The sequence below is a fragment of the mitochondrial genome of Camellia sinensis (assembly GCF_055761805.1).
Source record: "Camellia sinensis mitochondrion, complete genome".
NCBI lineage: Eukaryota > Viridiplantae > Streptophyta > Magnoliopsida > Ericales > Theaceae > Camellia > Camellia sinensis.
In genome coordinates, this window is record NC_043914.1 from 480,808 (window position 1) to 502,500 (window position 21,693).

General features: G+C 45.7%; 1 non-coding gene across 1 annotated transcript; it reads left to right on the forward strand.

The window, feature by feature from the left end:
• The first annotated feature begins 7,070 nt into the window (after positions 1–7,070).
• Positions 7,071–7,158, forward strand: trnS-GCU. Its single transcript has one exon. It is a non-coding gene; the product is annotated as a tRNA-Ser (tRNA).
• Positions 7,159–21,693: the final 14,535 nt, after the last annotated feature.

Here is a 21,693-nt window from a genome sequence, read left to right on the forward strand (position 1 = left end):
ACAGTTGCAGCAACTAGCCAGCTGAACTCCACATTGAGATATTTTACTGTCAATGGGAATGGCGTCATGAAAAAGCTTCCACATGAAGAAGGATATTTTAGGAGGAACAGCAGCTTTCCAAATGACATCAGACCAAGTTTTCGGCATCCGTTTGATTCTGATAAGATTCCAACAAGATATAAGAGAGAATCCGCCTTTTGAATCAGCTTTGTCATCCTTGTTAGATAAACAGATTTGCGATTCAGCAATAGAGTCAAGAACAGCTTGAGGAAGAAGATGAGAAATTCCATTCACCATTTGGGTCAACAAATTCAGCAACATTAGGAGAGTCTTCAGGAGATTCCAATGCGAATTCAATTAAAGGACAATCAGCAAACCAATTGTCATACCAAAAGCTTGTGGAATTGCCATTGCCGATGAGCCATTTTGAGTTCAAAAGAATTGATCTCATGACACTAGCGATTTCAGTCCAAAGTTTCGAGCAACCCGGCCTTTTAGAATTAGAAGCGTACCAAGGATGAATGTTTTGCATGTATTTCTGTTTGAAGAAGGTGGACCAAAGGCTAGTTTCAGTAACGAGTTTCCATGCCATTTTCATACGCATCGCCTTGGCCACATCTTGAAAAGATCGAATTACAAGCCCCCCTTCTCTGCCCCTGCCTTTCCTCCTAGTTTTTACTTCGTTATCTGTACTGGAAAGAGTAGATGGCCGTGTCGTAGTTGCTGCATTGCTCACCTGACTTCCTTCCATCAGTTCTTGTCTTTGTCAATGGCATCATCTATCTAATGATTAGCTCGCCTATATGTTGAGTACAAGTACTATTATAGAATAACAACCCGAACACGCCTAGCTATTTAGTTAAAAACCTGCAATCCCTTCTCCTCGGTCGAAGCTAGCAGCTACTTCCATACGCGGATCGGCGCGCTCGCAGACAGACAGAAATGCCCGAACTCCAACTTTAAGAACCCTTGCCCCCCGGTTGGCGACCCTTTTGATCAACCAACGTCGAAATACACGAAAGGGGCGATCTATGTTTATCCTTGAAAGTCGACCTCTGCCCTTCACTCAGGAATGACCTAAAAAAAAGGACAGACAGTCGAATCAGCTCCTGTTGGCCTATTATGGTATGGCTGTCCATCACTTGGTCTGACAAAGACCTACCCACGCCTAGGCAGGGAAAGCTCAATAACTCAACCGGTAGGATGATCTCTCTATCTATGAAATTCCTTATTCCAGGACCGAAGCTTTCAGTCTCATCTTCATCTTTGGGACTTTCTTCCTAGCCAGACTCTACTATAATATAGACTTTTGCAACAAGAAGATCGAGAGAAGAGAAGAATCCAAGCTCCTCCTCCGCAAGTTGCTTTCTTTCCTCAGGACAGAAAAGAGAACTTGAAGGAAAGGCACCGTAGTCTTCTCTCTCTATCTATGAAATGGGTTCTTCCAAGACAGAAGCTTTCGGGCTAGTCTTCAGACTTTCGGTACATTCTGGCTATGCCTGTTTGAAGCCCGTAGATCACATTCAGAGTCAATGCAGCGGATAGCGGAACAGCGGAAAGATCGCATTGGGCCTGCACTAAGGCAAGCAACTAGTCTTGATGCAGAGAGGGAGCTCTTTGAAGGATAAGGAGTAGCGGGGGGTGAACCAAAACTAGAATGCGCTCTTACTTCATCCGTTGTTCTTGGTCTTGGAGGGCAGTAAGGATATTAGTCTCAAGGACATGCCCAGAATCAACTGCTGGTGATGAAGTCAGTTAAGAAGACTCGGTTGTTGGAGAAGGAGCTGTTGTTTTTGCACTCATAGGCTCGCAGCTATTGAACCCGCTGAAACTCTATCAAATGGTGGAATACAACCACTGTGACTCCTCTTTTTTAGCTTTCATCTAGGCCTCCTGACCAAATGGATGGATCGGAATTCGCTTTTTTCTTTCCTAGTATAGTGTGCCGATTAAGCATCCCGATCTCCAAATTAGACTGTTATCTCGGATCCCGGAAGCTCGGATTGTGCTTCTATATTCTATGTTAATGACAGAGCCACCAATCAGCCCATGAAGACCCATCCCTGGTTGTATGATAGACAGATTCTTCTGTAAATGATACGAACTGATGGCCTACACCTACAGACCGAGCTGACAGAGCTTAGGCGATGATTGAGAACCTCCGCCGAACCTTTACAGAGCCTGCACCGGACTGGTGTGAAGCAGTGGCAAACCAAAATACCCGAGAAGTGTCCATCGCGAATTAGACCCTTACATTTCCTCAGATGGGAGTTCTATAAGGTAATACTCATTAACATCTAGTAAGAGATTATTAAGGCCATTAGCTCCTTCCATCCCCAACTGAGACTACCCACACCGTGCCCTCGATTCGAACCAATACCGCCTGCTGTCAGCCAAAGGACCTAACGAAAGCTGTTCCATAGATAGAGGAAAGTGAACAATGCCTCGATATCTACCACACATTAAGTACACAGACCGATGGATGATCAGCCAGATCCCTCATAAAGATCGAATGAAAAAGAATAGAACGGGGTCTTTTTTTGCCACTATCATTTTGAAAATGAACCTTTAAATGACCCTCAAAAGTCAGTAAATAGATCCACCCGAAACATATAAAATGCGGTGAATCCTGCTGTAGAACAGGCTATTATTGATTGGTGAATACAACCAACTATCATTAAGAAATTCATCTTTGGAAAAAGAAGCAAGAAGAAAGTGACTTGCGAATGAATGGAGTAATAAGTGAATGGGCTTTTGGCTCAGATAACTCTGAAATGGGAGATCTTGTCTTGCCCTGTCATATGCTCAGCGACGGTCAATTCTCTTTAATTTAACAAGAAATTCCATGATCTACGACCAACCTTCCTTCTTTGCTAAAGAGTAGGAGTCCAGACCTCCTTCTGCGTCACATCTCTCCGCTCGCTAACCAATAACAAGAAATGAGGAAATTGGTGAATTGATAAGATTGAGTGAGATCATCTGTGATCGACGCAAATGTCGCCTTACTGACTGGGCCAATATTCATGTTCAAGCAAGATTCTGTAATAACTTGTGGTTCAAAAGCCTAGTCAAAAACTTGTAAACTACCAAAAAAATACTAAAAAAATGACAAACTTAGGATGAGCGGTATAATGTTAATATGAAATAACCTGGGTTCTTTTCACCTCGATTTATCTCCTGACTCCGCTCATAAAGCGTTCGTGAAGAAAGGCTAGCGTGGGGAGAGAGGCCAACGAGCGGCGGATATGCGCTGATTGACTCAGCTGCTGGTCATGAGTTGCTATCCTTCATGGATGGGCACTCTATATATAACCCAATCTTCATAGCTGAAGAAGACATCCACAAAACAGCTTTCAGATGCCCTGGTCAAATCGGCAAAGGGGAAGCTTCCTTCTCTTTTCTATGTTCGATCTTGGTACCTTAGTACCAATTCGCACCAACCCAATCTCTTTTAAAGGATGCAATGGAATCTCCTCCAACAACATATGTGAAAAGCGGATTTCGAAGTGAATTACCTTCTTATTAGAATAGTTACGGCAAGGAGGAGTACTTGTTTACCTTACTGGCCCCTCAGCATGAGACTGGGAAAATCCCAAGATCCGGCGGGTCTTATTTTAAATAAATTTGGGTAAGGCCTTATTCCGACCTCCTTCTTCTATACATAAAATGAGAAGTATAGCTCCAATCTGTGACCGGTGAGTAGCACCCCCGCTAAGCCTAATCGCAAAGATTTATACCTCCCTATTCTACGTTAAGAGCGAAGTGCATGGGACTGACGGGATCCCTCGCTCTCTTTCAAATAATCCAAGTTTCGGAAATAAAGGCAATGCGGCGTTAAGAAAGACAGGCTCGATAGACCTATAGCAAGTAGAGAGTCAGATAGTGGATCTTGCACATCGGCCTTGAGATCATCCAATTTGGGTGGCGCTCAGCTTCTTCTCTATCTGTTCGAAGATCAGCCGACCTCTACCAATCAAGGGATTCGTCTTGCTTATGTGCTTCCTTATCGCCTCCCTTATCGCCCCCTTTTTATAGACCCCCGACGCGAGACTCCCTGCCCGATGCGACCCCCATTTCCGATAACATTTTTTTCGCGTTGGCAATGTAGGGCGGACTGATTGGTTGGGGATACATCAGCAACTACAGGTTCTGCCACTCTCTGGTGACCGCAACAGGTTCCGTTTTTCCAGTTTCGCTTTACTCGATCAAAAAAATATCATTCTACTCCTACATCTTATTATTGTGCGCCTTGTGAGCGCCTTTAAATGTCTTCTTCCTGTCCCTTGCCTGCCCCATTTCTTCAAGTCATTCGACCTGAGAGATCATCCATATGGTGTCTAATCATGTTAAGTCATATTTATCATTATTATTGATAGGCTTGTGCGCTATAAATACCCTTAACTAACCATATCATATAAGACGAAATGACTGGAGTCTCTCAACTCATACCTCTCAACAATAACCTAGGTATAGTTCCTGCTCTCTTCCCTCTTTCCCTCTTTAACAAGTAAACGACTGTCGAGACATCCGAGAAGAAAGACAGGTCTGAGACAGGTTGTGGGAGACAAGACCTCGTGAAGAAGTTTGGACACGCTTGTGTGCGTATGTACCCAATTTATCACTCACTTGAGTACTCTCATGCCCTTCTACCGAAACAAGAACATCCTTAAGAAAGAAAGAAGAACCCATTGGAACCTCCGCTCTTTTCATTCTACAGCTAAACAACTGATCGAGAGCTTTGACGATGTCGAGCTCATGCATGTCCCAATACAAATGTAATTCTCCGTGAAGATGCGTAGTACCAAACAAAGATTGTAGGTAGCATGAGGGGTGGGCACCCGGGTGAATCACAAGTTGCCTCTCGTAGGCGGACTGGATCACTAAGTTCTCTTCTAAATATGAATATGAATGATTTTAACTATTTGCCGTTTTTCCCGCAAAAAAGCCCATTTTTACCGACGCTCCCATGTTCCCATGTCGGATAGTCTTACTACGCCTATTGATGAGCAGTGAGTGGAGTTGCCACTTTCTTCAACAGTAATAGAAAGTCCCAAGTAATAAAGCGAGAACGCAACAAGGATTCGAAGTTTTTAAACTTCAACATTACCTTCCCTTCCTTCAAAAGCTGGTGGGAGTATGTATTGCCCTAGGACAGGAGTTGATGAGCTAGTAGAGAAAGCGGGCATCTCAGAGTAGCCCCATAAGGAGGAAGGCTGACATTAGCCCTACAGAAGGCATTCGAGACTGCTTCACCCGGTCCCCGGCTACCTTAGGGCAGTTAGAGCATACGAAGGAAATCAGATCTGTTTTCCACAAATATCGTATATATAGTTGCCCCTTTCCTCCTCATTCTATGCAGGTAGGAGTGTACCCCATGAATCATTGATGAGATTCTGTTCAGACAATTCGCTTTGATCGGTTTGATCGTAGGCAGGGAGGTGACACACCAGATTTTTGACAGCTGTTTCGGCTGATATTGGTTTTAGTTTTGAGATTGTGGAACAGGGCCCACACTTACATATTTTAGGTGACCTAGCCCTACAGCTGGCACTACGAAGTCGAGAGCTGCAGATCGACAAACCTCTGCCCGCTGCCCTACACTCGATCTATGGTCAAGGTATGTGTCGTAGTGAATACTCTTCTCTACCGTGAAGTGATTCATACCTAAAAAAAATGGGAATGCAATCCTGCCCGTACCATTCCCTTAATGGGTCTACTCCACGTCACCAGTCTGACATCTAGATTGTCGCTGATCACAGGATGTCCAACATCCCAATATTCATTATGGCTGGTACGGCCCGATCACAACTAAAAGAAAATGGCTCGTGCTTTATAGGTTCAGGTACAAAAAAGTGATTCCCTTTTCCCAAAGAAGCGCAAAAGAACTCGCTCATCACTACTCCTTCTAAAGAGTATGTTGTCGAGCGCACTGGATCTATTGTGGATTACCTTACTGACATTCCTTGGAGCTTCGTATCGCGCTTCCATGTCAAACCTGGACCTTGTTGAAGACTAGTAAAAGATAGGGCCTTTCTTTTCACAGGAGTGAATAATGAAGCGAACCGGCCACTCGATTCCTGATTTCTTAACAGGCCAGGTGATCTCTTTCCTTTCCCAAAGCCTAAACTCGAGTTTCAAGTCATGTGCGTTCCAGACGTTAAGGAGAAAGTGGCAACTCGAATCTTCTCAAATGTTACCATATCGGCTGTCTGCTGACCACTTCCCGCTCTCTCTCTTCTTTCATTTCTTCTTTTCCATTCTCGTCTTTGGCTAAGGTCTCAACGAGCCTCGCCTACCGAACCACCCCTACCGATCCTTTCCTTTCAGCTGTTCGCTAAGAACTGTCTAAATCTAAAGGTGGAATGAAGCGCCAGCGCTAGCTAGTTCAATTCAACGGGCAGGATGATTTGTTATATGGAATGAAATGGATCCCCCTTTCTTCACCTGGATTCTGATCTAGAGGCCTTCAAGACCGATTGAAAAGGGAGTTTTCCCCCCTTATCTAAGTCATTCTTGCCCGCTCTTTCGAACCTTTGACTGTACTCTTTCCCAACCGAATCTTCAAACCTACGGTCCGGCTTTCTCTCTCAACCGACCGACTAGTGATCCCAACTACGAAGATGATGGCAAGCAATGATGACGATGATGAGACAGTCTTCGCCTCAAGCCATTCCTGAACTTATGAAGGGAAGCCCGTGGGCTCTAAAATGATTTTTGTACCAATCTCTCCTTCCTTTGTGATCGGTACGAATGGAACTTAGCCAAAGTCTTGCCAAGTGGAATTTGCTAATTGGGCCCACTATTGCCACTGTCTAGTCTAAGAAGGCAAGCCAGTTCAAGCTACAGCCTTATTCCAGTCCTACTTTAAGCTAGAAATGCGATTCGATCTCTTTCTTTCACTGTGTTTGAACTGCCTTATGAAAGTTCACTCCGATAAGCGATACTCCACTAAGGGTTCCGGCTCCTCTGTTTGCGAAGCCTTCGTGGACAGGTCATGAGAAGTACCCCGCCCCGGGTCAGAGACATAAGCTTGCGCTCAATAGCCGACCGCTCTACCGCTGAGCTATTGAGGTGGGCGGGCTGAGTGGCTTAAGGCATTGGTTTGCTAAATCGACATACAAGAAGATTGTATCATGGGTTCGAATCCCATTTCCTCCGTCTTTCATTTCACCGGTAAAGTGGTTGTGCGCTACAAGCTACAGCCGGAAAAGAAACCACAACAACTCAAAAGCTGTGCTCGGGCGCCTATCAAGGGCCCCCTTCGCGCCGCTTTGCCCCGAAACAGCCATTTTTTACACCTGAAAAACGAACTCTTAGATATGACGCTCTCGGGAGCCTATACAGGACCCCGTAACTGCGCTGCTCTTGGGGACGCTGCTCTCGGGAGCCCATTTAGGACCCCCTTCGCTCTTTGATTGAACTCATAAGGCATAAATCTAGTCATTCCTCTCCTAGCAAGCAGGGTCTGGAATAACTATATAGTTTGGGCACCGAATATACCTTATTTGTTTTAGTCCTATAATGGGTCTATCTCCGAGGCCGGAGGTCTACTACAGGGTAGCGGTTCATTCTCCGACACAAGGCAGTCTCGCATAAAAAAGCCGTTCCCCTCCTGATCAAGTTGGGTATGAAGGTGAGCTCCTAAGTCAGTCATTCCTTGCTCCAGTGAGGACAGTGCCCCGGTTCTACCGATTTCCTTGGGCGTGCAAACAGGAGGAAAGCTGTTCGCAGTTTCGGTTGTCTATGGCAAGCTTTCCACGGCTGCGCGAAGACCTTTTTCATTCGGTTGCCCTGTTTCAGTCCTTCTTCAAAAGAAGCGTTACCCGATTGTGACTTGCTTCTCAACAAGCTACTAATTTGAATGGACGCTTCCCAACCACCGGTATCTAGATTAAGTAACGAAGGCTACAACTGGGACTCAAAATAGAGTCCAAAAGGGTTAGTGCTCGGAGATGACAAGGAATGGTTCTCAGTGTCGATCAGCGGAAAAGGACCCTAATCGATTCCTCCGTCCCATTCATAGAAGGTACCCTGAGCCCTTACTCTACCATTATTAGAGGGGTATGGGATGAAGGAGTCTCCATTCCGAATCATAAGGAACTGCTGGAGGAAGGAAAGTTGCATGCAAAAGATCTGTAGGGAGGCTCTCGAAAGCTTCAGTCAAATCGGCCCTTCTCTAATCAAGTTTCGAGCCAAAAAAACAAACTTCACCCAGACAAAAAACGTGAGCGCCTAGCGATACGAAATAAAATGGATGCGCTAACGCCCTTCCCTTATTAGAGTAAAGGCGAGGCGCTCATTCCATTGCTTGGTTTGGCCTACTCTTGCCGGGGCTTTCTTGGTCCTACGCAGTTTGAATTCAAAGGCAAAAGAAAAGAAGAGAAGAGGGACACCCCGTTTGCTGCTCAAGCCGTAGCAGGAAATGCTATTCGTACAGTAGTGGAAGCAGGGTACGCAACAGGCGAAAGTCGTGATAATGATAAAAGGTCCTGGTCTCGGAAGAGATGCAGCATGACGAGCCAGAAGTGGTATACTAAAATGTCGTACATGACGTAACCCCTATGCCCATTGGGGGGAGGGGTAGTTAGTTATCTCGGCATCGATCGCGAAAAGCTCAAAAAAGCCGTTGAGCGCGCTTCAGTCCAAAAGAATTGGTATTCCTTAAGAAACCTCATCGTACCTGCCAGTACGGTATGGATAAAGTCCACCTCACTTAGGATATTTGTCAGGAGATGGGAAATCATCCGGCGATTGCATTTCTATTTATTAAGTAGGTTCAGTAGAGCTCCGCTTGTCAGCAATTCTGACTACTTCCACCTGGACTTTAAAGTCAGCAAAGCCTAGCTCGAAGTTTAACCCGCCCGAATAGCACCTGCACTTCATAATAGTCATGCCCTCCGAGAACCTTAACACGGAAAAGCGGTTTTCTGTGATGTCAAGGCTTGGAAGAAACTGCCTAGTGAGTGTTATTGTTGATGGTACCCGCTGGAGATGGCCTTCAACTAATACAATACATTTTATGGCTGCTAGGGACTTGATGCCAGTGGATCTATCCCCTGATCCAAGCAGAAGAGACACCATCCAGTGGGCTGTCCAGGTGATGAGAGGAAAAAGATTAGCTACTCTAGCAAAGAAGTTGTCTCTCACCCTTTCGGTTTACTACATTTGGGCTGAAAGGAATGCTCGTTGGCATAACAACCCAACTAGGGATGCTATTCAGCTGTCTAAGTTGATCATTGATCATATAAGGAGCAGGCTGGCTGGTTTGAAGAATATCAAGAGATCCGCCCCAAATCTGCTCGCAAAGTTACAATGGGATCTACCGGATACTATCTTTGTTAGCATGCCTTCTTGAAATATCCATGTTCTCTGATTAGTGTGCTATCTTGGCTTGTAACAGGATTACTATAATTTGAGTTTCTTTTAGTAAGGGCTTGCCCTAGCCTCGTTTGTTTAGGGCCTCCTTTGTAAAGTTCTCCTTTTTACTTTTAATACATTTACACTCGCTTACCCAGCAAAAAAAAAGAAAGCGAGAAGGGCTTGATTAGCTTAGATAATAAGGAAGGAAAGAGAAAGAACTCAGAAGAGACTGAAAAGAAGAAGGAGAACGATCCGCCAAGACCAATCATCAGTGGCTCTACTTTTTATTTGAACGTCGGCTTGAAGGCTTACACAAAGAAAAGCAGCTTTTCACGGGATGCGTAGAGAGAGCAATCTAGGATTAAACACAAGTGTCCGTGGGAAGTTTCGCCTTCCCTTTTCTTTTGATCCTTGGTCGAAATGAGCATCTAAAGATTAGCAAAGCCCGTATGTTTAATATCAAGCTTTATTGGCCGACCCCCTATCGTTTCCCCTGGCATTGAAGTTATCCAATGGATAACAGACAGATCTCCTATTGATAGGCTTTCCTTCTGGACTCGCCATCCGTGGTTGGAAGATGAGTTAGGAGAAGCCCTTTAATCACCTTGATAAATACATTTTTTGAGTACGAACGAGTGGGCCTATTCTTTCCTGCTCTTTCATCACCCTTTATGAAAATGAAAGGGCTCATGATCGGCCTATTGGGGATACGAGAGATCCAATGCCAGATAGCTTTCATCGGCGTTTATTTGACCATCAATTCCCTTCCCTCTAGTTAACCCTATCTGCCTTTCCTCCTGATGCCATCCACCTTTGGACCCTCTCTCTCTGTTTCGAGTGAACTCATCGGTTAAGTTCCCTGCCGCTGTCCCACTGCTGCTTGCTTCATCACATGACCCGATTTAGGCACAGCCTTTTCCAATAGCCCTAACCTCATCTCGGAACTTTTTTGTCTTCTTGCTTTGGGAGAAACGTCTTTTTATCCAATAGCTCCTCTCAGGACCCACACTTCTCTTTTGCCTCAGGTCGTGCCAGGAAAGCCAAGCTTCCCTTACTCAATGTCCCTACTTTTTGTTGCGCCCAATTCTCCGAGCGGAGATGCAGGCGAAAAAGAGGATCAGATTTCCGGGAAGGAGCCGAGAACGATATCCTTTCTCGTGCCTAATGCCTAAGCGGTAGCGCCCCTCTGTCTGCTACTTTAGACTATACTCCTCGAGCTGGACTTGAGGCTATCTTCGAAACTCTTCCGAAAAAGAGAATAGAATGCAATTTCTATGGATAGGTGGTAAGGTAAGCATATGAGAGAAAGGCGCTTTGACCCTCGATCCCAGGGACATAAAGAAAGTAGCTCCCATCATCATAAAGAGAAAAAGAGAACCATCTCTTTCGAAAGTTCCTTTGCCCCAACCAAGCAGGCTGAATAAGGGTGGTTTTCGGGGAAGGTAGAAGAAAAGAGGAAACAGTCATTGAAGAAAAAAGCCCATTTCATTTCCATGAAAGGAAGGGCAAAGAAGGATTTTTTTACTCTTTTTGTAGGGATGTGGGCATAAAGGTACGTTTGAACGACTAAGGTTGAGGGGTGGAGTCCGTCCCATCTCTGAAGACGAGGGAAAGGTCTCGAGATTTAGCGTAGAATTCAAGCGCGGGATACAACGGTAGGGCAGTCCCCAAGCATCAGGAGATGTGAGAGACCTCGCTTGAAGAAGCTTATTGTGTGTGAAAATAAAGTCGGGGAATCGTTGAATTGACTCCGCAGCTGAGCAAGCGCTCGAAACATAGCTTAGGGAATGCCTTGAGCGAGCCGAGTGCGTATCCCCTTTTGGAGTACGATGCCCTACCCTAGATCCAGCGCCAACCAATCTATAAGCTTTGGCCGGGCCAACTATTGATAGGATATGCTATTCCTCCCACCCCCTGATCACAATCTCATTTCAAACTATTATACAAAAAAACCTTCCTTCCCTACCGAGCAATCCTCCCCGTAGCGCTTATTTTATAATCTGGTCACCGAAGAACGGCTTCCCCTTATGAACATAGGCTTACTCAAATAGGCCCGCGAGTGAGGGACTTTAGTTCGACTGCTAGGCCGGACTCGACCGGAGAGGGAGAAGGTCGTGTGCCTCTTATTAAGAAAAATAAGAACATGGGGGCACAATAGAAGATTGATTCTTGCTTCACCCGCCTAACCGTCGGATCCAATACCTTCTCCTTATTCAGGCATACCTTACAGGCGATAAGGTTTCGGCTTTATGGACCAGTACTTGATCGGATCCTCGGCTGGGCCGGCTTATTCAAAGACTGCCGGAAATGCTGGCTATATAACCGCATTAGCTGCTGGTGGAAGGCCAACGTCGAAAAGTAGGATATCTTTCGGGTAGGAATAGAGGTGCTGAACCAGCCATGTCGGGAATATAGGCTCTTGGATTAGAGGGCAATCATTCAGTAGCGGGTCGATCCACAGAAAGCGAGGGATTCATTCCAAAAGGAGTAGGTCTCACGGCCACCCACCGCCGAGGGAATCAGATACTGGCTAGGAATCGAGCCTTGATGCTAAGCTAAAAAAAAGTGGTTTCTGTCAATTATACATATCGAGTTTGAGGCCAGTCCATAAGGGTGAGTGGTCCATTCCGTCAGAAGCTAATTGGATATGCAGTCCGGGAGATCCAGCTAGTGGAGGGAAGGCTGGTTTGACCAATAGTGATAGCTAGTCATCGGCTAGTCAGGTATGAAAGGGTGGAAAGGGCGGGTTTTTTTTCATAGGATGTAAAGAGTGAAGGTCCTCAGGTGCGTGAATTAGATCAGCATGAGTTTGACATCTTTAACACTTCTTAACGACGTCGTGACAATTCTCATCCATGGTAGGCCAGTAGTCACCTTGCCGTAGGATTTTCTTAGCAAGCAAAAGGGGGAATAGTGGAGTAGTGGATAAACAAACGACTCAACTAGACCTATCAAACTCAACCGGCCTTTCCACAAGTGCCTCCTCAAAATAAGTATACTAAAAAGAAAAAGAAAGCCTGTAGATCACATATCCACGGATATTGCCAGGCAGGGCATTAAACATCCAGCCAGGCAGGGCATTGTTCGGTCTCGGTATCGGCGGTAGGGCTTGGCTTGGAAGCAAGCTACAGCTACCTTAGCACAAGCGCTAAGCGATAATAATTCCTTCTATCTATGAGATTGTTAGGCAGATGGATTCACCAAGCGCAGACCCGCGCCACCAGCAGCACAAAAGAGCGGCGTACAAGCGGAACAAGGCCAGACTGATAAGTCAATTGAAAATGAATTCGGAAACGAATGGTCAGCTCGGATAAAAGAATGAAATTCGTCGGAAGTCTTAGCTAGCTTTAAGGTAGGGTCTCAGGATTTCTGCTGGCAAGCCTTTATCCTTTCTATGGTCGGGCTCAGACTTGTCCGTTCAAGGCAGACTACAAAGCCAAACTGAGCTTTTAAGCAAGCATCATTCAGATCGATAAGCTCCAATCGAATAACCTAAGGGGCAGGATTTCATCAAGAAGAATAGGATTTTTTGCGTTCCGAAGTACGAACAGGCCGAGAAGGGGGGGTCGTCAACCACTTCTTCGGTAAGGCGGTTAGCCCAATTCTCTCTCAGCGGGGCAAACAAAGGGGATGAAGCTGAAGCTGCTGATAGGGCACAGCCCAAGGAGTCCGTTCATGGTAGAAGTCCTTTCCTTTCAAGCAAGAAGGACTCGGCTTTTGAAAATGATCTTTTCTTTTCACTTCACCAGAGGGGAGTCATCTTACACACGTAAACCAAGGATCGATTGATTAAATGCACTCGGCAAAACCATTTGACACTTAAGTGAGGAAAGCGAAAGGTTGGCTCGACTGGGAGAGCGAGTGGTTAGCTGGCCCGTTTCAAGAGAGTCAGATTTCAAATAGCCAGATAAGGAAGGATCAGGTACAATCAGACGATCATCCTCGTTTTGTCTTTTCCGATAGGCTTCATCCAGCGAAGGTCTTCCAATTGATTATTTAGTTTAGTCTTAAAAGTTACTTTGACTGACGTCAACTCCAACCATCGTCAGAAGATAGGAGAGAGCTTCGATCTCTTTCCGTCATCCCAGAGCAGAGGAAATCATCTTAGAAATAGAAACCTGGGCTAGACAAAACAAAGGTACTCCGAGGGCTAGCTAATGACAGAGCAGAGTACCTCCTCGTTAAATGGAAAGCGATCCCGTCTACATACTAGGCTAAAAATTGGCACTTCAAGCAAAGTAGACTACTCATTAGAGTCTTCAATGTTAGGGGGGTGAAAGCAAGATCCGAAAGGAAAGAGCTCTGTACTCGAGGGTGAGAAACCAATGAAATAGGTTGTCCCTAAAGCAGAACTTCATTTCAATAAAGAAAAGGAGTCAAAAGATCATGTGCAAGAGCAGCTAGGAACAGTGTCCTCAGGCTTTCTTCGGAATAAGATAGATCAGAAGCAGCAACTGTCTTTGTCTGTACATCTAAAAATTCCCTTATCTTAGTTACTCCTATTTTTGGCCTGGCTTTGACGGTTCAGCGAAAATAGTTGGACTCGTATGGGTCTGCTCGACTTCTTATTCCAGTCCAGTGGGTGGGTCTACTATCCTACAGTTTATAGGGTTAAATAAGTGCCTTCAGCTTCAAGCGAAAGCATGTGATTTCATTCGTACCCACCTCCTCGAGTCGCCCAAGTAAATGCATTTCTCTTCCAATCGTTGAGACGGACGAAAGCATTGGATGATCGGCCGGGCAAAGGGCAGCTCATTCGTTCCTATCCCCATCCGAAAGGGCAGCCTACGCAGTGCACTGCTAATCAGTCATAGCTTGTGTTCGGAGCTATCTGCTGTCCATCGTTCCGAGCTAAGCAAAGCAGCTAAGCGATCAATCTCCCTCACTCAGCCCTACCAAATCCGTCGAGGTTGCCATGCATTGCCATGCATCGTTGGGAAGGAGAAGAACGAAGCGAGCGAAGCTGTTCTGCATCCTCCGAGCAATCAAACAAGAAGTTCAATCCTACCTTCGCCCTTTTGTTAGCAGCTCTTCGATCAACCCAGGAAAGGGTCTCAGAGGCCATGTTTTCTAATCCAAAAGGTCACGGCTTGAATGGGTCAAGAAGTAGGACCTTTCAAAAGGATCGTTTTTAGGGCTTGATTTTGAAGCCTAGTTTTCCAGTCTATTTTCCACTATATATATAACAAGGAGTGGAGCTGGAATAAAAACCTCGGTTAGGCTACTACGTTTTTTTTTCTTTTGAGTTCTTCCCCCCGCCCGGTCGAGCTGTCTGAGGTCGATGGTGCATCCGGTAAGCTCTTTCGGTATTCATCTCCAGAGCCCAGTCAGATGCTTCAATCCTTCATTCATATTCCGTCTCAATATCTTTTTTTTTTCTTCGTCTAACTACGTTTGCTCCTCCGTTTGCTGGTCGGAACGGAACTAGAAGGAGGAGCAAGCCCAGGAAAGATGGGAAGCAAGAAGGCTGCCCCAAGAGAGCTCTAGAAGCTTAGTGAGCATGTCTGGCTTGTCAAGGCAGATAGGAAATACTTGACTGAAAGAGAGGAAAGCAAGCTCACCACTAAAGAAATATAGATATGGATTGGACTCCGCTCTATGTTCCACTTTGAGCATTCCGTTACGGCACTTCCGATTGCTTCTGCTTTGAGCCGTCTCTAGCTGAGCTGGTAGGAGTGGCTTGTTTCAATGAATATTCCTATAGCACCCATTTCTCCCCTGCTATAGGACTGACTTGCGGTTTCAGGAAGTGAAGTGATAGTGGAGTCAGAGTCTTCCCCACATTCCTGCTCAGAGCTTGGGGCAAAGGGCCAGGGTACTTAAGCCAATCTGAAACTTGGACTGTCAGATTCGGGTGATCGATCTTCCCTTTCATAACGTAAGTGACCATTGTAGCCACGAACGAACGCGAGCCCCTCAAGAGAAGGCATACTGATTTTGTTAACCAAGAGTTCAGATAGGAATAGTGGAATATGAATATCTAATTGTTAATTCCATTGATCGTATTCTCATATAACGATAAGTATCTCGGGTCGCTACGGCCATAGGACTAGGTAGTTAGCTTGTTTCGGTCTCGCTCTTTGAACCGTATCCTTGAATTCCGTAATTGAGAAATTACTTTAATAGATAAATATCAACTACTTCATTGAATTAAGCGGGCAGACTCTTTCTTAGCGAGGACAGTAGGAGGCCAGTTCGAGATCGGTAATAGGGGAATCCTTGAGTACTCCTTTAAGCGGCTAGTGGGAAACTGCCTTATTCAAGTTCAGTACGATAAGGGGAGAGCTCTTCGGCTAGATCAGATCCGGAAAGAGCCTACGCTTAGTGTGATCCTGTCTGATAACGAACGGAAGGCTAGCTATATGCTTAAGACATCTATCTTGGCTTGGTTTTCCGGGTAAGGGCTTGAATGAAGGGCAGGTAACTACCTTAGCAGGTTCGGGACCTCCACTGCTTGGCTGCTCCCTACGTTCAGTAATGGCTTGCTTCAGTAAGATGAGCATCAACCTCATTTGTATAGAGAACCGGCTTATGGGACTTGAAGGTGGAAATTCTACCACCTAACATATTCATCTTATTTCCCTAAAGGGTCTGCTAATGTGAGGGGTATTTTTCTCTAAGTCGATTCCAAGACCTTTTTTTCGATTGGGTATGAGATTTGCCCTACTCGATGAGAGTACCGCTTGCTAACGAAAGTAGTTTGTCTACTAGCTAAAGTTCCGGTTTCCTCTATCTTCTGTTCTGCTTGGCTTGCAACAAAGAGCTTGACTTTCAAGTAGTACTTCCCGGAACAATCAAAGAAGTAGCTTTTCTTCGAGTGCCGAAACTGTACGCATCTCCCGACACTTCACTAACGGTTTTCTTTCTCTAAGCTAAGTCACTTGACTTGAACAAAGACCTTCTTACCTTGTCGCACCTGTCAGGAGCTCTTTGAGAGAGATTTTCTTTGCCTGCATCGAAAGCTTTCAAGAAAAAAAGAAAAAAGCCCAAACTCATGCCAAGCAGCTAACTTCGAGACAACTAAGGGCAAACTTCGAGCTAGAACTAATGGATTAGCATTAATAGTAAGTTCCCCGGGGGGATTTCTTCCTATGCTTGCTGGCTAAACAGAGTTGCCTTCCACACGTGCACTGAAACCAGAGTCTGCTACTCGCCTTAGGCAAAACCCGGAGTCTCTTGCCTCATTCTCCTATCTTAAATAAGGCCTGAACGGTGGCATAAAAGCCTTGGAACGGCTGCCGCGCCTGATTCGACTCACCATTATTAGGCCTTCTTTGTCTTCGCATTACCCTAGTTCCTTAATCCAAATAGCCATAGGAGAAGCTGAGCTAGCTAACCTAAGTCCGTAGCTAAAGTTCTCAAACAAGAGTTCCATTCCCCTTACTCGTATTGCAGGCAAATCCCGTTACTAGTAGTTCTGGTTAGCCCACTTGCCCGAGCACACTCTCAACTTGTAGATGCGCCAATCCCGCCTTCCCCCACGAGAACAGAAAAACCAACAGACCACGAACACCAGCACGCATGAAAACAGCCCTTTTGAAAGCATACCCAAGGAGCGGGCATCCATCCAATCTTCACTTATAGACATCAAATGGCCTTATTTCCGTTCGTTAACTACTTCTAACGAGCAAGTTAGTAGCCTACCTCGGCTGAATGTTGGGACAAACAGCAATAACCGTGCTTATCCTTCTAATAAAGAAAAAAACCATCCATATTAAACCGATTCACCCACTACTGCTACTACTAGTATAGAAGAAGATCTATTAACACGCACGGCTACCTATATAACAAGTTGCCTCTGACCTCTGTCTCACGACCGCAAATAGAACCTGTAGCTTCATGCCCTGACCTGAACTGAACTACTACTGGCTTAGCTGCCTAGCTACAAACTCAAAAGCCTGGATTTCCGATCCTTACTTAGCTTAGAGTCCCAAAAGGTGTTATAAGCTGGAAGCTACTCGTTTCTGAGTAGGAGTTCCCATCGGTCCAGAACTAGAAGTAAACTCAAAACCTGGATTTGGCTAAAAGGACCTATTATTTGCATTCTCCTATTAGTCCCTATTATTCTTATTCTGCGGATTACTAAGCCGTGGATCGAGATCTTAGGATCTAGCTAGATAAGACTTATTACACCTTGGGGAAAGCCCATACAGCAGAACGAGACCCTTTCATAAGGAAGGAGTTCTTGTTGCTTTAAAAAAGATCTGGCGAAGAGCACCAGTGAGGTACTAAACACTTTAAAGAGCTCACGCGCCTACCTTGGCTACTGGTGAAGAGGGGGTCTTTTTACTTAACCAAAGCCATACCTGAGTGACTTAGGAAGCGGCTTTGTCTTAGCCTTTCTACCTTCTGCCCGAGCCTTTCATGGAGGAAGGGCTTCGTACCGTACTCGAGCTTTGGATCAATGTCCCACCCTCCGCCCTTAGGCTTGTAACGACAGCAAGAGTGTTGGATCTTTTGTGCTCCTTGTTTGGCCAGCCCTCACAATTGGTTGGTTGCTGTTACTGGTTCAAATCGTTCTTCTATGTGCTTGTTTGGTTCGGAGAGTACGCCACCTTGCTCCACTTGATGTTCGTATGCTGTCTTCTCTCTCTCTCTTCTCCGGCGTAGAAGCATCAGTTCTAATTGCAACATTCCTCTCACCTCAGACCTGGGCAAGTCTTTTTTGGTCCCATTAATCCATGGCAGAGTCTATAAGGCAACCTATCACCATGTGCTGGAAAAGGTACAAAACCGACTAGCTGGCTGGAAAGTTGAACACTTCTCCATGGCAGGTCGAACACTTCTAGTCCAATCTGTCACTTCATCATCACTCCCTACTTACACCATGCAAACAACCAGAATTCCCGAATCAGTCAACCAGGAGATTGAGAAACTCAATTGCAAATTTGTTTGGGGTAGCAATGAAACCAAGAAGAAGATCCACCTAGTTTCATGGGAGAAGCTCTGTAGCAGCAAAGAGGAGGGAGGGTTAGGTCTGAGAAGCATGGGGCTGATGAACAAAGCCCTTATGGCAAGAATGGGCTGGAAATTCGTAACAGAACCTGATTCCCTATGGGCCTCGATTCTGGGAAGCAAGTATCTGAACAACTCCTCTTTCTTCAATTGTGAAGCAAATTCTAAGTCATCCTATACTTGGAGAAGCATTCTCAAGGGGAAGGACATCCTAAAGATGGGAAGTAAATGGGTAATTTGGAATGGGCAAAGAGCAAAATTCTGGCTTGACTGGTGGATAGGTGAAGGCCCACTGGTGGACGTAGCAACCCAGCAAATTCCACCTGCTAGTCTTATCGGGTCTGTGATTACATTGATGAAGATGGAAATTGGAAGTGGAGTGACTTTGTGGAGCTGATCCCCATGAACTTGATACCCCATATCAGACAAGCCTTTTCAAGAGAGAATTGCACAGACTCTCTGATCTGGAAGGACTCTCCGAGTGGAAATTTCAGTACGAAATCCGCCTATGCCGTAGTCACAGGCCAGCAAACAGATGTGGAAGCAAAGAAGTGGCAGGCTATTTGGAAGGGGAAACCCATTCCTAAGATAAAGTACTTCCTTTGGCTAGCAAGACAAGACAGATTGCTGACTAATAAGGTCAGAGTGGTAAGGCACCTAACTACTGATGGGTCCTGCAAAGAGTGCAGCCACAACATGGAGGACTCCCTTCACGTGCTACGTGACTGCCCCATTGCAAAACACTTATGGATGCAACTCCTCCCAGAGTCTATCCATCAGCATTTCTCCTCCAGCTTTTCCATAAGAGATGAAGCTTAGTTCCCCAAACCCAACAGCTTCCTTTCCAACTCAATGATCTGCTCCTGCCTTTCTCGTTGCTTCTGTCTCTAGCTTACTCTGCTACAACTACTGTGACTGGAACTGCTGCTCCTTGCTTTGCTACTTTAGGTAGTGCTGCTGTAGGCTCTTTGCTGCTAGAGGATCTGGAACTAGGCGTTATGCTGCTGGTGGAGGTAGTGGTGGGGAAGCTGGTTCTAGATCTACTTCTGCTGAATCGACAGGATCTACTGCTATATTTTTCCTTACCCTGAGTGATAAATGAGATGGTTCCTCATGGTATAATAGAAGCTGGTGGGAAACTAACTCAACTAGGTAGGCATCGGAGAAAAAACATGTGCACAGGGCCGGAGGATTCCTCCAATTCCTTTGGTTTTGGATTCAATCCCAAGTCAGCCCTAGAAGATGGAACGAATATCGAGTAAATTGCCATTTTCCTTTATCAACTTCTTTCGTTTGACCCCTTGAGCGTCATCCCTCCCAACCCTTCGAGATCTTCTTTCAGAGAATACGAGACTGGAATAGAAGATAAGGAAAGAAGCCATCAAAGGAAGGAAAAGAGAAGCCTGGCCTCTTCGACTGCTACATCATCATTGCTGGGCGCAGCATCGGACTACCGCCCATTCAAAGCCGAAATGCCCTTCATTTCTTTAATCAGGAGTTAAGACTAGCATCGGACAGTCTGCGAAAAGAGACGATCTTCCCCTTTTTTGACTTAGATTCTTTTACGGGATCAAAGAACTTCTCAATCCGACGCAGAAGGAAGGATTCAATAAACTTCTTTTTATCCCCTGTCGAGGACTCTTCAATCAATCGCCTTCTCGTCGTTAACTCCTTCCCCGTGTTGGTTGGCTGTGAGCTCCAGATGCTGGATTGCTTGATCGAATCGACATTCCTCTACGCAACATAGGAGAATCAGTTGAAGCTTTGCTGCTTGCATGACGTATATATTTATATATATATATCACTCGAATTCACTGACAAAGCGTCTGTCAGCACCGGTGACAAAAAAGCAATTTCTTTCTGATCAGGTTGGGGTTGGTGTTCAGTGCCAATCTCTCTTTGTTCATTCAACCAGACGTAGCTAGAGATTGAGTGCGAACAGCAAACTAGCTGACTACGCCTTCAGTCAATATAGCAAGTCAAGTGGCTCAGGCCCGTAAAGCACATTTCGATGATGCAGGGTAGGATTCCGTCTGAGCCCAAGATTTGATGAGACGGATCTTGTAGTCTGCTAGCTAGCTCTTTCTATCTGTAGTGCTCGAGGTTTGGGTGCTCGAAGCAAGGGAGGAATTGTTGATGTCTTGGTCATACTAGACTGATACGTAACCAAACTCCCTAACTTCACATTGGGGGAAGAATATTCGTTGTCCGAGCATAGTTTCCCTCATAACTGGCAAGAAGCGGTTCAACTTGGTTATGTGACCACAAAAGGGTATGGATTTCCTGTCTAGCTCTTCGAATTGAGAACAAGAAGACGGAACCAATAGACTCATCTAAGGTTTCTGGTCGAACTGCACTAACTATGAGAGTATGAATTGGACAACACAGCACGTCACCCGCAGATTGAAGAGTCTTCTGCACCACTTGCACTCCCATAGGGAGAGGGGTTGCTCTTGTGTTTGTTCACGTTCCAGCTCATTCTAATTCCAAGAAGAAAAATTCAACCCGGAATGGGGAAAGAGTGTTTGCTAACAGAATAGCACTAGAATTTCACTGAACTGCTGTTCATATGATCAGATTCCGATGAGAACATGAATTCGACTGACAGGCAACAGTCCCTCAATCAAGGCTTTCCTTGCTAAAGTGAGGAAAGCCTTGATTGAGGGGAGGAATGAGATCATGACCCGACTCCAATCGATCGAATTTCAGAGATCACGTCATCGACGGAAGAGGCATGCACGAGGAGAAAGAGATCCACTGAAGGCGGGGGACCGGGTGCCTTCTTTATCTCGGGTACCGACTCAAGAGCAATTGAAGCATGGGTGGATTCAAGCAAGACTCCCCCATCTGGCTAATGAGCGACCAACTCCTCAGCTGACTAAAAGGGTAGGGTATCCGTTTGCGGCAACGAATTCAATCAGACAAGCATACCTCTTTTTTTAACCTAACAAGCCTGATGAGGCGACAGGAGCAAGACTCGAACTTAAAGCCTGCTCTTCTCCTTTCGTTCTCTTCTTTCTTTTGAATCTTTCTTGCCTCATTCGGGTCCTCCAGTAAGGGGGGTAAAGTAGCGTCTACTAGCACAGGAAGTCGCGATCCAACCGCAGGTTGGTTTCACGCACTTAGTCGTCCCGTAAGAAGCTGCTGCTTGGCTAACCCGCTCGCTGCTGCAGTGCTCAGTGTCGGTCATGTATCCTGTGTGGGCTCAGAGTTCCCCCTCCGGGGGTAGGTGCCCTCTGATCCCGCTCGGGGTTTATTCCCTTCGCTCGCAGCCCACTTGAACAATCAGCAGGCAGATTTATCGTAGAATGAAGATCCAGCTTGACTCTAAGGACGAGGCAACTCAAAATGGGTGTTAGCGACTCCGATTTTGATGAT